We start from the raw sequence: 18,613 nt of genomic DNA on the forward strand, positions 1-18,613 counted from the left end.
GCAAGTAAGTAATTTTTAAAACAAGGCAAATTATCTATCATGTCTGAAAGTCAGATTTTAAATCATGGCAAGTGCCAGATCATTTGCAGTGTGTATTTTAAAAGGGGAACTCAAGCCACCTTGCAGCACACTCTCAATGTCATATTATATACAAATATTTGTGCTCTACCCGATCAAATGCTTTTTCTTGATCAAGGGAAATTAGACTTATATTTAGCCCATATACAATAGTTTAGAAATGTGATAAATATCTTAAATTAGGAAGATATTATTGAGTATGGATCTGGCAGAAATGCAGTATGTTTGGTCAGTGTGTATGACTTACTTAAAAATTTCTCAACCTCAGCGCAAGGACTTTTAATAGCAGCTTGATGTCACCACAAAGCAATGACACAGGTCTTCAATTCTAAATGTCAAATGGTGATTGGAGATCTTACTTATTGACTGATTTAAAAATTTTTGTGACATTGAGAGTATGCTGTTGATGAAACTCTTTCATTTGGATTTTACCAAAATCCTACCATTGCTGCAGTTTTTTAAAAATCTTTTTTTAAAGTAATTTTTTAAAAACTTTTTTTTAAGTTTAATTGTCTCTAAAACCTTAGTTTTCTAATAAAAATGTATTAAAACACCATTGTAATAAAAGGCCTTGCATAAGATCAAGCTGTGATCAGAGAAACTGACAGAGTTGATGTGACCTATCTTAATAATGCTTAGTTGGTGTTTAAAACCATAAAACCTAGCTGTGTAAGGGAAATAGTGTTATCATTAGTAGGAGTCCAAGTGTATTGTTTGTCAGACTCATGGAGAAATCTCCACATGTCGCACAGCTGATGTTTTTTTATTATTTCTAAAAGTCATCTACGGGAGGCATATGAGGTTCTTTGTGATTATGGTCTATGTCTGCAGTGGTGCAGTTAAAATCTCCACCCACAAATAAAAAAAATCATCAGAATTACAGGTTTCTAAAATCTTGCACAGCTTGTCACTCTACAGGTACAGTAAAGTTTTTGCATATATACATATGAAGATGAAAGTGTACGTTTCAAAATGTGCTCTACCTTTAATAATGTCTTCTACTTTAAAGGTTATCGGGGTAAAACTTTAAAAGGATAGAACTGCCACTTCTTCACTAGTGAAGATGAGGTAAATTACCACAGGTGTTCCATTCCAATCATATCCCCAATCTGTTGCATTTTTATTGTCTCTTGTGTGTTTCTTGTAAAAGAAGTACAATATACAAGTATATATTTTTTTTAACATTTTGAAAAGTACAGTACTCTCTTTTTTGCTATCTTTTGCACCACTGATGTTTAGGGAGGCAGCACAAATATCCCCCATAATTAAGCAAAAGATTTTACACACCAGTGCAAAATCAGTTAATCGTACAGGAACAAAAGGTCTAAAGCTAATCATTTTCCTCATTATTTAACACAGAGTTTAGCATGCTTACGACTTGTTTTGCTCTGTAAATTTTTGGTTACTTGATTTTGCTCATTGATTGCCATATTGCCACCAGTAGTCTTTTTGCTACCAACTATATCTGTGAAATAGTCCAATATATTAACTTTTTTTCATTTTTTTGTTGTTTTCAGATCCTTAAAAAATTAGTTCCTCTGCATTGTACTCTTTTCCTTTCCAGCCAACCTTTTTTTTTCTTTTTTTGCCATTCTCTCACTGTGTAAAGATTCAAGGTTTCCTGAAGGCTTTCCATTTCAAGGTAGCTTTCTGATTTTCCCCCCTTTTTTGCTTGATTTTTTGCTAAATGTCTGTTTTCCTTTTTGCTGGTGTTTTGAACAAAGCTTGTTTGGTTTCCATTAACACATTCCAGTTATCACCTTCAATCAGTGAGTCTATGTCACTCAAGACACTTTCCTGTGTGTTGCACACTGAGTCCGTGAGATCAGTCTCTACGGTTATGGTGTGTTGGTCGGGTTGTGACTGCACCGTGTATACTGTAATGCAGTAACAGGAGAATTCATGATACACACCATTTTTCTGCATATTTGTTGTGGGTGTGTAGACTTGCGTATTCCAGTCTTCCCACTCTCAGTGCAGAAGGCATTTTCATTAGATGGTGTGCTTACCCCCTCAGTGTCTTTTTCCGATTTGGTGTTCTCGCTGGTTGTTTGTTCTGGTTTCTCTTTTTCCTGTTCTCCCTCACCGACTCACCCAGACAAGCACATACCAGGTGTCCTGTCTTTACACATCCAAACCAATTTAGGGTTCAGTGTTTAACATAATCAAACCCATTGATTTTAAAGGTTAGGGTGCACTGTAGTTTCATGGTGTTATTGTTCAGGAGTATAGGTGAATCTTCTAAATGACATCACGTGTTTTAACAGGTTAGATTTGCTGCAGATTAAGTTTTTTATCATGGATAAAAAAAGGAATGTTTTCTATGGTGAGAGAGTTCTCTCGCTAGGGTTTCATCTTTGATGAAGGTTGGGAGGGGGCATAAGACAGGGTCACTTTTTTATGGTGGTGACAGAGGAAGTACACTTTAATTAGACTGACATGTCTATGCCGTTTACCACCAGCTCTGTCGCCTTTTCCATGGTGCTTCTAAAGAGTACCACCTGGCTGTTCAACCTAGACATGGCTAGTACATGCCCATGCCCAACCCATTCCCCTGCTGATAGACTGCAGTCCTCCACACAATTCTAATCCAGTGCTGGCGAGTTAGGGTATCAAAAGTTTTGGAGCTGTGGACTCTCCAGCAAACACACACTTCAGGCCGAATCCTCTGACTCACAAAGGTTTGGTGAACTACCTGCATAATGTTAATTTCATTTGCAAAGTTCTTTTCTTTTATCAAAAAGGTAAGAAAAAGTAAATAAATTAACATTTAAGAAAGAATACTGAACCATGCTCAAACTCACACTCAAATGCGTTTCGCCCACTCACTCCCAACATGCACTCAGAGAGAGAGAAAGAGAGAATTAAACAATTTCTAAGTGTTAAAGTTTTTTTTATTATTATTAAAATACTTTGTGTGTGTGTGTGTGTGTGTGTATGTGTGTGTGTTTGTGTGTGCATGTGTGTGTGCGTGTGCACTTTAAACATACATTTCAGAAGGTCTTTCCTGTCCTGTGCTGGATTCATCGGATTTGGTGGTTTACACCTCTCATTTGAGTCTGTGGGGAAAAATAATAGGACAAAAATCATTGTGTAAATGATAAAAAGATATAAAGTGATAATAAGTTATCTGTATGGCAACCCAGCATTTATATTTTTTATCTCTTTTTTTATCTTTTTCATTTTATTTCTTCATTTGTTAATTGTTCGTAATCTAAATACTAAAGCTAAATATTTATTAGCATTTTTTATTTCCTCATAACTTCATTTGACTGTTTTCATTTCACTCAACCCATACATCTGTGCCACTTCCCATACATGAGAACTTGCTCCCTCACTCACTCATTGTCTATACCACTTTTTCTCTGGCTGTTTCCTTTCATCCTTACTGTACCTCTTCCACATTCTTTTCAAGCACTCTCCCTGCTCTCTGGATTGGATCTTGCTGGAAGTATCTTAAAGGGTGGGTGAAAAGTAACTAGACGAAAATTGGTAATAAAGTCCTTATTTCTAATGTTTTGAAAACAAATGTATTGAAACAGGAAAATGAAAGCAAACTATTCAATTTAGATTTAATTTATGCACCAGTGGCATCAACCAATTTCTTTGAATGGCCAGGGATAGAATGTACAGTTTTCTGAAGTTATTTGGAATATTGCTGAGAACCTCCTGAATCTGTGGCTCCAAGTCCTCCAGTGTGAGGTTTGTCATGTGCACTTCCTCCCTTGCGAGTGAGATTTGGACTTCTTGGAGGCCATTATAGGCCATTCAAGGGCATTTTCTCACTGGGGTCAGGGAACCGTTTCCAAGCACACTTGGTCCTGGGACCAGTTGATTTTTGTCTGTGAGCATGCAATTGTTCTGAGCTCGAGAACCAATTCCTGGATTGGAATCAAAACCTGGATGAAACACAACTTTTATTAAACTCAACAGTACCAAGAAAAAATCCATTTTTGTCACAGTCCAGCTATTATTGTTATTTTTTTATGAATCTTGAATTTGCCTCTGTATTATTCTGGGTATTTTGACTTTGTTTTAGGTTAAAATAACAATGTACAATCTGGATTAACCCTTGATCTTTCTCACTTCTATGGATGATAATTCTTTCTGAGCACTCTGTATTTATGAACTGTAGACTTTTTGCATGTCTGTTAACAAGATCATTTACTAACTTGCAATCTGTATTTATTAATATTGTTTAACATAAAAACAGGACTCTTCTAGAATGTTGGATTTACACCATAGATTTGTTTCCAAGGTTGACAAGACTGCTAGCTTGGCAGATCTACAGATGTTACTCAACCAGAATTGCACTTCTATCGTTGCGGCACCCGGCAGCGGCATTAGGGTTTTTGTTTGCCGGCTATCCACTGCTAAGTGGCGCTATAACCATAGACTGAGGCGTCAGGCCTTCAAGTTTATTCTCTCAAGCATTAACGAGCTGGAGCTCATCGACAGCTGCACATGATGTAGCATATAAATTCAAGCCAAACATTGTAATTAAACAAATGCATAATTACAGTACTAAAATTACAGTACAAATTTAGAATTTAAATTAAATATAGTCATTTCTTAACATTAACACAGTGAGAATTTAGATTATATTATGTGTAATAAGAAAATCCACAAAAGGGTTTTGTGTCATCTTATACTTTGTGTTTTTTTTTTTTTGTTTTTTTTTTAGTAGATTCATTAACTGAAATAAATGAAACTAAATGACTATAAATTTCAATCATGTCAGTCAGCAGCGCTGGTGTTTTTGCATTCTAATGATAAAAATGAAATGCAGTATGCTGTTATGATAATCATAATTTCCTTAAATAAATAATGAAAACATTTTTAAAATGTAAATTTCTACATTCCAGTAGCACAGTTTTAGTCAAAGCGTATGCGTGCTGATTTGAACTTGACTAAATAAACTGACTGGATCAGCCATTCATTTTCATCAACTTGTTTGTGGTGAAATTAATACGTCTTTTTCCATTTTCTTATCTTGGTCATTTTGAAATGCCTTTACTGTACGTGTGGATGGACTGTATTTATGTATGTCATGGTGACGTGGAAAGTGAGAATGGGTTGTGGATAATCTAGATTTTTGCGAATCATGCATCTGCATTTGATCGGTCTTCCCTGGACGCTCAACACGCTCAACAGTCTGCATGTGCATTGTCTCCCCTGCGTGTTTTTTTAAATTTATAGTAGATTTATTAATTTAAATAAATGAAACTAAATGACCATAAAATTTAAACTTAAACAGATGTCAATCAGCATTTGCATTTTTATGATATAATGAAATGCACTTTGTTGTTATGATCATCATGATCTGCGTGCTCAACATGTTTTCCCTGCATGCACGCAACATCCTTCTGCTGTGCGCTTGACTCGCTCCTGTACACGTGATCACCTTTGTCTAGTGTTACAAAATTTCCACCAAACTAGACAATGACAGACTTCCACACACTACTTCTAATTGTTTCTTCTCTAATCAGCTGGCACCATCAACCGCATAAGTCAATTCAATTTTATTTGTATAGTGCTTTTAAAATGTTCATTGTCTCAAAGAAGCTGTACAAAATCAAAAGAAAGTTTTGAAAGGAAATTTAAATTATGTATAAAAATGAAAAAAAGTTGCATAAATATAGCATATTTTATTTATTTTTAATATCATTATAAATAAATATTATAGCATCTCCTTTTTTATTGAATTTTTAGTATAAACCAATTTTAAAAATAATTTTTTTTATATATAGCTCATTGTTAGACTGCTGTATGTCGATTAAAATGCTAAAAACTCGGTCGCTGTACGTATATAAAACTTTATTTCCAACGCTTCCGTTATGTGATCGATAATGCCAGCTGTGTGATGTATGAGAGTTGTATTATTATTCCTTACCTGAAGGTGGTGCTCTCCTTGTTAAGATATGCTGGTATACCCGGTAAATGGGGTATAGAATAAGAGAGTAAAAGTGAGTAGCATGCAACCTGGTCTCCGTGTGTCTTTGTACTAAAAGTTATCCACAAAACATCACATGGTGTCAGAAGACACCTCCTAACAGTTAGAATTTTGAAGGAAAACTGGCGAACATGGATTCAAAAGTTTGATCTGTATCTCATTGCAACTGGCATTGCAGAAAAGAGTGACAAGGTAAAATGTGCAACATTTCTTCACCTGGCGGGAGATAAGGCCATAAAGGTATTTAATACCATGGACTTTGATGATGATGTGGATGATTTTAAAGTGCTCAAAGAGAAGTTTAGAGAATACTGTAAGCCTAGAAAGAATATTACATACCTGAGGCATATGTTTTTCACGAGAGCACAGGGACCGAACGAAACTATCGATGCATACGTGATTGACTTAAAAAATAAGGCAAAAGATTGTGAGTTTAGAAGATTAAATGATGACTTGATTAAAGATCGCATTGCCTGTGGTGTTAACAATGATACTGTGAGAGCTAGACTTCTCAGAGAAACAGATCTGAACTTAGCAAAGGCTGTGGATATTTGTCGTGCAAACGAAATAACACAAAGCCACTTGAAAGTGCTGCATGAAGAAGCAGAAGTTGCAGTGAACAAAATCACAAAGACAAAGTCGGCCAGACAAGTAATTATCAAGCACACAAGGAAAGAGAAAGATGAGTGCACAAGATGTGGGTATGTACATGAGCCAAGGAAGTGTCCGGCTTATGGGAAAATTTGTAATGAGTGCTCGAGGAAAAATCATTTTATCCGCATGTGCAAAACTCCACAGAAAAAGGACAAACAAACAAGATTTGAGAAAAAAGTACATGAAATAAAACAAGAAGATGCTGAATTATTTATTGGTACCATTGAAATTGAACAAAGTGAGGGAAATGCTAGCAAATGGCTTCCACAAATGTATACAGTCTCTACAATGGAAAGTGAAACCAAGAAATGGACACAAGAATTCAGCATAAACAATAGTCTACTTACTTTTAAGCTAGATACAGGAGCAGAGTGCAACATGTTGTCATTTAAAGATTTTGAGAAAACTTCTAACAAGACAACAACTTTAAAGAAGTCAAACTGCACTTTAGTTACATATTCTGGCCACACGATGGAGACAAAGGGTAAAGTATGGCTTTATGTGGATACAAAGACACTGAGTTTGATCTGGAATTTTAGAAGTTTTTAGAAATTGTAGAAGAAGATTTACCAGCAATTCTGAGAAGAGAAGCATGCTCAAAACTTGAATTGATTAAAAGAGTGTACAAGGTAGACAACAAAAATCAAACTGACATTCTGAGTGAATATCATGACGTGTTTACTGGTTTAGGATGTGTACCAGGACTGCATCACATACAGCTAAACCCAGATGTTGCTCCAGTCATTCATGCACCACAAAAAGTACCCATAGCTCCAAAAGAGAAAGCCAAACTGGAACTGAAACAAATGGAAGATCTTGGAGTTATTGTGAAGCAAACCGAGCCTACTGATTGGGTCAATAGTATGGTTACACTATTGAAGCCAGAGAAACTCAGGATCTGCATCAATCCACAAGATCTTAACAAAGCCATCAAGAGAGAACATTATCCGTTGCGTACAATTAAAGAAATTGTAGCGGAGATGCCAAATGCTAAAGTATTTTCAGTACTTGATGCCAATCATGGACTTTGGCAAGTACAGTTGGATGATGTGAGCTCTAAACTATGTACATTCAACACTCCCTTTGGAAGATACCGGTTTTGAGACTTCCATTTGGCATTGTGTCAGCTCCAGAATCCTTATTTTAAAAGTGCATTGCACAAAGACTGGAAGGCTTAGAGGGAGTCGTGAACATAGTGGATGATATTCTGGTGTGGGGTGAAGACATGGAACAACACGACAAAAGACTAAGAAAGCTGTTAGACAGAATCAGAGACATTAATCTAAAATTGAACAAAACCAAGTGCAAGATCAGGATGACTGAAGTCAGCTATGTAGGACACATTCTAACGGCAGAAGGATTGAAGCCAGACAACGGAAAAGTCAGAGCAATACAGAACATGCCAGAGCCACAGGACAAAGCTGCACTGATGAGGTTCCTAGGACTGCTTCAATATCTGTCCAAGTTCATTCCAAACATGTAAGACATAAGTGCGCCATTGAGGAAACTGCTGGAAGGAGATGTAGCATGGCATTGGGGGTCAGAACAACAGAAGAGCTTTGAAAGACTGAAGTCACTTGTGAGTAACACTCCAGTGTTAAAGTATTTTGATGTCAACAAAGAGATAATGCTGCCGGTGGACGCAAGCGCTGAAAGTCTTGGAGCAGTGTTACTGCAAGAAGGACATCCGGTAGCATTCGGCTCAAGGTCTCTTACTGAGTGTCAGAAAAGATATGCCCAAATAGAAAAAGAACTATTAGCAATTGTCTATGGCTGTGAGAAGTTCCATCAGTATGTCTATGGAAAAACAGTACAAGTGGAGACGGATCATAAGCCCTTGGAGACCGTTTTCAAAAAATCTCTCCAAAAAGCTCCTCCGAGACTGCAAAGAATGCTGATGAGATTACAGCTGAATGATATACGGGTCAGTTACAAGCCTGGAAAGGAATTGTACATAGCAGATACCCTGAGTCGAGCGTACTTAAAAGAACAAGTGGAACCACTACTGGAAGATGAGGTACAAGTTCATACACTGTCAGTGTGTTTGCCAATCTCCAAGGAAAAGAAAGAAAAATTCAGAACAGCAACAATACAAGATGTAGAGCTGCAACAAGTCGTAAATGTAGTTCAGTCAGGGTGGCCTGATGACATAAGAGAAGTTCCAACAGACATAAGAAAGTACTGGACTTACAGAGAGGAACTTACCTGTTCTGATGGATTACTCTTCAAGAATTGGAGAATTGTAGTTTCACAAAGCTTGAAAGCAGACATGCTTCAAAGAATTCATGAGTCACATCTTGGTATTGTCAAATGCAAAGAGAGGGCAAGAGATGTGATGTTTAGGCCCGGCATGGCAAAGCAAATTGAGGATGTCGTGTTGAAATGTGCTATCTGTAATACTTTCAGACGGAGTAACACCGAAGAGCCAATCATCTGTTGTGACATTTCAGACAGAGCATGGGCGAAAGTCGGTGTTGACTTGTTCCACTTTAACCAAAAGGAATACTTGATGTGTGTGGATTACTTTTCAAAGTTTCCGGAGATTGTTAAACTCACACAAACAACGAGCAAACATGTGGTGACAGCTCTTAAGTCAATCTTTGCGAGACATGGAATCCCGGACATTCCACAATTTTCAAGTGCCGAATTTAAAGCATTTACAGAAAGCTGGGAGTTTGGACATACCACGTCTAGTCCTGGATTTCCTCAGGCAAATGGACAAAGTGAAAGGGCAATCCAGACAGTTAGGAACCTGTTAAAGAAAGCACAAGAGAGCCAGAGAGATCCTTATATTGCATTATTGGAGTACAGAAATGCTCCTATGGATGGTGTGAAACTGTCTCCTGCACAGATGCTTATGGGTCGAAGATTGAAAACAAAATTGCCTACATCAACAAAGCTGTTGAGACCACAACTGTACAGAAACGTACATAAAGACATTAAGGACAGACAGCTTAAACAGAAAAGTTACTTTGACTGTGGGGCAAAACAGTTACCACCTCTTGCAACTGGAGAAAACGTGAGGGTGACAGTCAGGAACAACTGGCAACCAGCAATTGTGTTAAGGTCGCATGAAAAACCGAGATTGTTTGTGATTCAAAGGCCTGACGGAAACATCTGCAAAAGAAATCGGAGAGACTTGCTGAAAACCAGGGAAGTGACATTTTCGAAACCAAGCTCTATCGAGTTGGATGAGTGTTCTTTAGACAACAGCGATTTTGCAGAGAGTACTTCGGGGCAATCATCTACACTGTCACCAGTGAAAAGACCTGTGACACCAGTTAAGGACATGGAAGATCAGGTAAAAAGGTCAAGTTGGGGAAGACTGATTAAACCACCAAAGCTCTATTCTCCATAAAGACATTAAAGAAAAGAAAAAAAGGATGTTTATAGTTAATAGGTTGTGACATCAAGGGTAAGTTAAGTTATAGTGGGTAATTGAAAAAATTATTATAATAGTAAATGTGTAGTTGTTATTCTGTAAAGGAAATTATTTCTTAAGAGGGGAGATGTGATGTATGAGAGTTGTATTATTATTCCTTACCTGAAGGTGCTGCTCTCCTTGTTAAGATATGCTGGTATACCCGGTAAGAGGGGTATAGAATAAAAGAGTAAAAGTAAGTAGCATGCAACCTGGTCTCCGTGTGTCTTTGTACTAAAAGTTATCCACAAAACATCACAAGCTGATTAGAGAAGAAACAGGCAATCAGACGTAGTGTGTGGAAGTCTATAAGTAGCTAGTTTAGTGACAGTTTTGTAACACTGGAAAAGGTGAGCATGCGGAAAACACGTTGAGTGGATAGGGAAGACACGGCATGAGCTGAGTTTCAGTTCATTGTGATGCAAACAAAAGGTCAAGGAAGAAAACGGAGACATCAGTTTTCGTTGCTTTACAAAATCTGAATATATTTAGTAAATTTATGAATTACACTCGAAAAGTATGAAATCCAATTATGAAGTCTGATTTAATTGCTACCATAAGTTTTTATTATATTTATTTTATGTTTTGCTGGTGAAATAAATTTTAGGCAGAGACAACTCTATGAAGAGATGTCTGCTCGGTCTTGTTAATTCATTCCAATTCCCCCATCAGCGAAACCGGTTCCATAACTTCACACCTATTGTGAATGAAAGGTGAGAAGAGGGATTACAGTAACTTGGCTTTCTGTGGGTGTTCATCTCGGAGCGTACTGTTGCGTTGTATTCAGCAAATAGACTATACAGTGGAACCTTGGATTACAAGCATAATTTTTTCCGGAAGTGAGCTCGTATTCCAAAATATCTCATAAACCAAATAAAATTTTTCCATAAGAAATAATGGAAACTGAAATTATTTGTTCAACAGCCCAAAAAAATTAATACATTAAAATAATTAATACAAAATATAAAGTAAAAATAAAACAAATTAACCTGCACTTTACCTTTAAAAAGAGTAAAAATAAATCCCGACAGATAAGTGTTTCCATTTGTGCACACAGGCAGGTACACACACACACACGCACACTCGCCTTTACAGATCCCCTCCCAGCCCCTCCTCCTCTTGGCTTCCCACACAAACACACACTTTCTGCCTTACACAGAAACTCTGCAAGCACTAAGCCCAAGCAGGGGAGACGATTACCTACAATTCCGCAGCGCAAGAGAAAAAAACTGTTGGCTCACGTGACGCTCTGCAGCAAAACAAGAAGAGCATGCGTGATATTCAATTCAATTCAATTTTATTTATATAGCGCTTTTAACAATGGTCATTGTCTCAAAGCAGCTATGTGATACATGATACTCGGGACTTTTAAACCAAGACAATGCTTGTTTTTCAAGTCAAAATTTATTAAAAATTTTTGCTCATCTTGCGGAACACTCATAAACCGCATTACTCGTAATCCGAGGTTCCACTGTATATTTGTTTGTTGCATTTCTGGGGGAGTATGTCTGCAGTTTTAATCAATACATCTGCATATTTCTGCGCACGCGTTTATAAGCCTTTTGATCAACGGCACACAATTTTTTTTCCTTTGCAAAAGGCAGTGTTTATTGTTCAGTGTATATTTAAAGCACATCCACACACATTCATCATGAAAGATCTATTGCAAAACAAAATAAAATTCATGTTTGCTTCAGCATTGTACACTCTAAAAAAATGATTCTGTGGCCTTGTAAATTTCACAGTTATAAAAAAGTTATGTTACCTTAATAAAATCTCTAAAAGTCACATACATGATTGTTTGAGTTAGACAAATCAAAATAAATGCCTAAAAAAACAATTATTTATTTTGTCTTAAATTTACACTATAATTTAAGTTTACTTCACTAGTAAAAATCAGTATTTGACTAACTGAATTATATTTTTAACATGCATTTAATATTTTTGGATACATTTCAATCAAAATATCTGTTAATGGAGTAATTGTACTGATTAGTTTCAAGAACTACAATTATCACTCATTCCAACTCAATATTCTTTATTTTTAACAACAAAAACTTAAATAATTGAGTAAATTGCCCTGTGCAAGTGCTCATGGGAAGTCTGGTGTAACATCAGAGACAAGAAGGCTGTGAAGATGTGAGAATGGGCATGAAGCATCTGGGACATTCTGGAACATTCCTTACAAATCCTGGTGGGTAAACAGCTAACACAAGTTACTGTAATAATGACTCACACACAACTTTATAGTGTGTGAGTTACTGTTCTGAATCCTGTCACAGCCGAGCTCCAGAGCTAACGATAGCTAGCAACAGGCCAGTCCTGGGGTTTATAGTGATTTAGCTTGTTTGTTCCAACCACCGAACTGCTCAGCTAAAGCGCGTTTAATACAGACACTTAAAATCTGGTGTAAAAGGAGAGATTTAACACCGAGCAGCAGCGCGTGCATGTCCGGGTTTTTTCCGGGTTTCTCGGTGTAAACGGCGGCGGTTGTGCCGCAATATTTGAATTTCTCCCGCCAAATGCGGTGATTTTGCGCAGCCTACCGCCACTGTGGCGAGGATATAAAATTAACATGTTCAAATACAGTAATTAACGCATTTGTAACGGTCCACCTCACACACTGAACTGCGAGTCTGCTCGGTCACTCCGACACTTTAAGGAAGAAACTCAGAACAAATCCGGTTTAAACAGCAGAAATGAGGTGCAGTGTCCGGGTTCTGGCAGTGTTTTATCCGTTACTGTATATAAGTATTTTTAACATGAGTAAACACTGAGCAAGCAGCAGCAGATGTTATAAAATAAATGTGCTAAGTACTGTACTAATAACTAAAGCTATGAAATATAAAGATTTAGTGAAAAATACAACATTTCTCTCAGAATTAGAATTGGGAGAAAGTAATATGAAATTAAAATATTGAAGTGAAACATTATGTATGTTCTGATATGTACGTAAAAAAACCTGAAAACTGATTGATTTTGTGTGTTTGTGTGAAACATGTGATATATTTTCTATATCTCTTTCACAGCACCAACACCACTAATGAAGAGAAGTTGAATGGAGATAAAACAGGAGGTAAATGTCAACTTTTTTAAATGTTACAGAAGTATTAAATGTGTAACCATTGAATCAAAGATAGAAATAGACTATTAGTCCAAAAAGTATGTTTTTGAACGGAAGTACTAGACTTTATAGTAACAGTCACACTTGTACTTACTTGTATACTATTGTTCTTTTTTAGGTGCCAGCATTATGGGATGGCGGTGTAAGCTCTGCACATTTGTCGCATCATCAAAAGGAATTTCGATCATTACCGAGTGAAGCGTGGTACTGTTGGTCATGGATATTTAGTGTCCTGTCTTCATTTAGACTGTCATTGCTTCTTTAAGACCTGAGAAGGTCTGCACACACATTTGTATGGATCCCACAGTTTGCAGGAAACTGAAGTGTGAAGGTGTGCAATCTTTCAGATGTAAAATGTGACTCATTAGATTCTAATACAAAAGTCTACTTTCCATGTGTTAACTGTATAATACTTGTGGCAGGAGTATTGTTTCTGAAACTGTTTATTAATAACATGAATTCAGCTCTTTGTTTATGATCTTGTTACATGTCATTTGCAAAGTAAACCAGGTTGAGTTTAGACTTCATGTCTTGTCAAATTTGGCAAATAAATGTTTAATTTAAATGAAAATGTGTGTATTGTTTCTTTCATGCAGTTAAAATATTAAGTAAATGTAGCACATTTGTTTATTAAATAATAGTATAATTTTCAGTATCTTCTACCTTCCATTTCAATTATATCTACTCAATTATTTTACTCATTTTCACTTTTCATTAACTTCTAATTTTCATTACATTTACTCAATTTTGTACATCATTGTACTAAATATAGTTATTCAGGTCTACTTAATTTTTTGACTGACTTGTACTCAATTCATTAAGTATATTTTACATGATTTTTATATTTTTTTATATTTACTTAATATTTTTAAGTGTAAAAATGTTTCACCAAAAAAATTGAGTACAGCACAGTTTTATTTTTTAGAGTGTAAACAGTATTGTTTTAGGCTAACTTATCATAAACTTTTGTATTATTTGTTGTACTTCATCTTTTTGCACACGAGTGGGTGCGTTACAGTTGTAATACTACTAATAATAATACATTCACAGCACTATTACTACCACTACTACTACTAATAATACTAATAATAATAATAAAGAAAGCGCAGTCAAAGAAGAATCATCATTGAAGTAGAGAAGAAAATGAAGAATAAATACATTTCAGTATTTACAGCTCAACACGTTTATAAGCTCTGTCGCTTGCTGTCTAGGTGCCTAAGAGAGATTAACACATTTTCGGCTTCAATAGACACATAATACCTCAGATTGACTGCCCCCTCCAGGTAATTAACGTTATTTTCACAACTTTTCGAGATCCCTTTTCTCGAAATGTGCATTCGTAATGGCCAGATGTGTAGTCCCTCAACACCAGCTCTTTCCACAAGAAAGCCCAGTGGTGTCTTGCCTTCCTGAAAAGGCTGAGGAAGGTCCAGGTTCTGCCGGTGAGGTCGGCTGCCGTCATGACTGTTCCAATCTATTTTACTTAGTTTTTGTTTTTTAAGTTAATTTTCAGTAACTTTAATTTTCAATGCATTACGTATGATAGAGATACTTTTATTTCTATTGGTTTACAATGTACTCACAGTTCAATGTTTTTAACTTTGGATCCGAGCTGGCCGGGTGAGATCCTGAGGCAGAACAAATTACACGACCTCAAGCGGCGGCCTCGAAGGAAACGAGCCGGTGTCAGGAACAAGCTGAAAGCTTGTGCACACCGCACACCTCTACCTAGCATCCTGCTCGCCAATGTCCACTCACAGGAGAACAAACTCGATGACCTCAGGCCTAGGGTAAAGTTTCAGAGAGACATTCGGGACTGCAATCTCCTCTGCTTCACCGAAACATAGCTGAACCCATGGTGCCGGACCACGCCATCTAGATGACCGAGTTCTTCTCGGTTCATCGACAGGACACGGGATTTGGAAAAGTCAAAGGGAGGCAGCGTGTGCTTAATGGTAAACAACAGCTGGTGCAACAGTGAGAACATTATTCCTCTCACATGCTCCACCACACCCAACCTGGAATTACTGTCCATCAAATGTCATCCTTTTTGTCTTCCTCAAAAGTCATAATCAGCGCCGTTAACATTACACCTCTAGCGGACACGGACACTGCCTTTCGAGTTTCCCTGATGCACGAGTCACTTTAAATAAGACACTTTACGGAATATTTGCACACCCCCTGGGCATTTCTATTTATATTCAACTTCATTTCCATATAAAAATTTTCAAAAATTCTATTTTCTATATTGTACAGCTAGATTTTTCTTATATTTTCCTTATATTTTTCTTACACTGTATATTTTGTACTGTACAGATATTTTAAACGTTCTTAGTTAAATTTACTTTCTATTCTATTTTTTATATATTTATTTCCTATTAATAGTCTTTTATTTTAAGGTTACAGGCAGTCGTCTAAGCATTTTACTGCATATCGTACTGTGTATGACTGTGTATGTGAAAAATAAAGGTTTGAAATTTTTTTATTTTGAATTTGATCACACACACACACACACACACACACATTCAGATAAACACAATCACCTCAATACAATGGGACTGGACTGATTAGCACATGCACACACTCACTCACCTGAACACTATTTACAGTAGCAACTTTACACACTAACCTGCAAATGATTTTTTTATCATCTCATGAAGAATTTATTTGCATTATCTCAACTCACTATAACAGGGTGTTGCATTGTGTTGTGTTGTTGCTTTTGTTTGAACATTTCTACATGCACTTTTTGTCATTTGTATAGTTGTAAATAGTGTTAATTTGCTGTCATAGTTAGTCAGCTAATTGAATGTCTTATTTAGATAGTATAACATACATCAACAGAAGGAGGTTAGGATCCATAAGCAGAGTTGTATTAATCCAGTCACAAGGCAGACAATACCAAAAACACAATTGAAAGTCAATGTCCAGGCAAAGTTAGAAACCAAACAGGCAGTGAGTAGCAAATAATCCAAATTGGCAATCCTAAAACGTAGTCAAGAAATGTAACAATATAGATCATGCATAGGAAGTAAACTAACTAGTAAAGGTACACAGATGAGCTGATAATACTTTGAAAAGATAGTTGCTGGAAGGGTTAGGGTTGCAGTTGTGCATTAACCTACTATTTGGCCACCCTTAACCAAGGCTCACAAGCAGAAATGGTTGCAGTGGGCCTAGACATACAGTGGTGTGAAAAACTATTTGCCCCCTTCCTGATTTCTTATTCTTTTGCATGTTTGTCACACAAAATGTTTCTGATCATCAAACACATTTAACTATTAGTCAAAGATACTGTAACACAAGTAAACACAAAATGCAGTTTTTAAATAATGGTTTTTATTATTTAGGGAGAAAAAAATCCAAACCTACATGGCCCTGTGTGAAAAAGTAATTGCCCCCTGAACCTGAACTGGTTGGGCCACCCTTAGCAGCAATAACTGCAATCAAGCATTTGCGATAACTTGTAACGAGTCTTTTACAGTGCTCTGGAGGAATTTTGGCCCACTCATCTTTGCAGAATTGTTGTATATCAGCTTTATTTAAGGGTTTTCTAGCATGAACCGCCTTTTTAAGGTCATGCCACAACATCTCAATAGAATTCAGGTCAGGAGTTTGACTAGGCCACTCCAAAGTCTTCATTTTGTTTTTCTTCAGCCATTCAGAGGTGGATTTGCTGGTGTATTTTGGGTCATTGTCCTGCTGCAGCACCCAAGATCGCTTCAGCTTGAGTTGACGAACAGATGGCCGGACATTCTCCTTCAGGATTTTTTGGTAGACAGTAGGATTCATGGTTCCATCTATCACAGCAAGCCTTCCAGGTCCTGAAGCAGCAAAACAACCCCAGACAATCACACTACCACCACCATATTTTACTGTTGGTATGATGTTCTTTTTCTGAAATGCTGTGTTACTTTTACGCCAGATGTAACGGGACACGCACCTTCCAAAAAGTTCAACTTTTGTCTCGTCGGTCCACAAGGTATTTTCCCAAAAGTCTTGGCAATTATTGAGATGTTTTTTAGCAAAATTGAGATGAGCCTTAATGTTCTTTTTTCTTAAAAGTGGTTTGCGCCTTGGAAATCTGCCATGCATGCCGTTTTTGCCCAGTCTCTTTCTTATGGTGGAGTCATGAACACTGACCTTAATTGAGGCAAGTGAGGCCTGCAGTTCTTTAGATGTTGTCCTGGGGTCTTTTGTGGCCTCTCGGATGAGTTGTTGCGCTCTTGGGGTAATTTTGGTCGGCCGGCCACTCCTGGGAAGGTTCACCACTGTTCCATGTTTTTGCCATTTGTGGATAATGGCTCTTACTGTGGTTCGCTGGAGTCCCAAAGCTTTAGAAATGGCTTCATAACCTTTACCAGACTGATAGATCTCAATTACTTTTGTTCTCATTTGTTCCTGAATTTCTTTGGATCTTGGCATGATGTCTAGCTTTTGAGGTGCTTTTGGTCTACTTCTCTGTGTCAAGTAGCTCCTATTTAAGTGATTTCTTAATTGAAACAGGTGTGGCAGTAATCAGGCCTGGGGGTGACTACAGAAATTGAACTTAGGTGTGATTAACCACAGTTAAGTTATTTTTTAACAAGGGGGGCAATCACTTTTTCACACAGGGCCATGTAGATTTGGAGTTTTTTTTCTCCCTTAATAACGTAAAAACCTTTATTTAAAAACTTCATTTTGTGTTCAATTATGTTATCTTTGACTAATAGTTAACGGTTTTTGATGAGCAGAAACATTTACTGTAAGTGTGACAAACATGCAAAAGAATAAGAAATCAGGAAGGGGGCAAATAGTTTTTTACACCACTGTACATGAAGACTAGTCTTGTTTATAGATGAGTGTTATGCAACCCAGAATGGTCCGGGTGGATGGAGTAGTTAATGGTTGGTGGAGGGCCACCATGTCCCAACAAGGCTGCGACATCAACAAGGAGCTGGTGGGGTCTTGTTTTGGGCCAGAATCATAGGGAGAGAGCTGGTAGGCCCCTTTAGGGTCCCTGAAGGTTTGAAAATGACCTCGGCAAAGTATATAGAGTTTTTGACTTTCTTCCATGGTACAAAAAGAAGAACCGTGCCTTTTGTAGCAAAATCTTCATGCATGACAATGCACCATCTCATGCTGCAAAGAATACCTTTGTGTCATTGGCTGCCATGGGCATAAAAGATGAGAAACTCATGGTGTGGCCACCATCCTCCCCTGACCTTAACACTAGAAGCGCCGAGCAGCGGTCATTTGACCGCAAGGGGGTAAAAAAAAAATAATACTTCACACTCGTTCAATTTCCAGGACCCTCCTTCCATGACTTTTCCTAGATCTGTGAGCTTAATCACCCTGTATGCTTAAATTTTCAAAATCGCACCAGTAAAAGCCAGTATAAAGC

The 18,613-nt window shown here is 37.2% G+C and overlaps 1 protein-coding gene across 1 annotated transcript in view; it reads right to left on the bottom strand.

The window, feature by feature from the left end:
- Nucleotides 1-18,613, bottom strand: part of LOC128543559 (cell adhesion molecule DSCAM-like) — a 235,707-nt gene that overhangs the window by 55,523 nt on the left and 161,571 nt on the right. The gene's annotated exons all lie outside the window — the stretch shown is intronic.

This window comes from Clarias gariepinus, chromosome 2 (genome assembly GCF_024256425.1).
Source record: "Clarias gariepinus isolate MV-2021 ecotype Netherlands chromosome 2, CGAR_prim_01v2, whole genome shotgun sequence".
NCBI lineage: Eukaryota > Metazoa > Chordata > Actinopteri > Siluriformes > Clariidae > Clarias > Clarias gariepinus.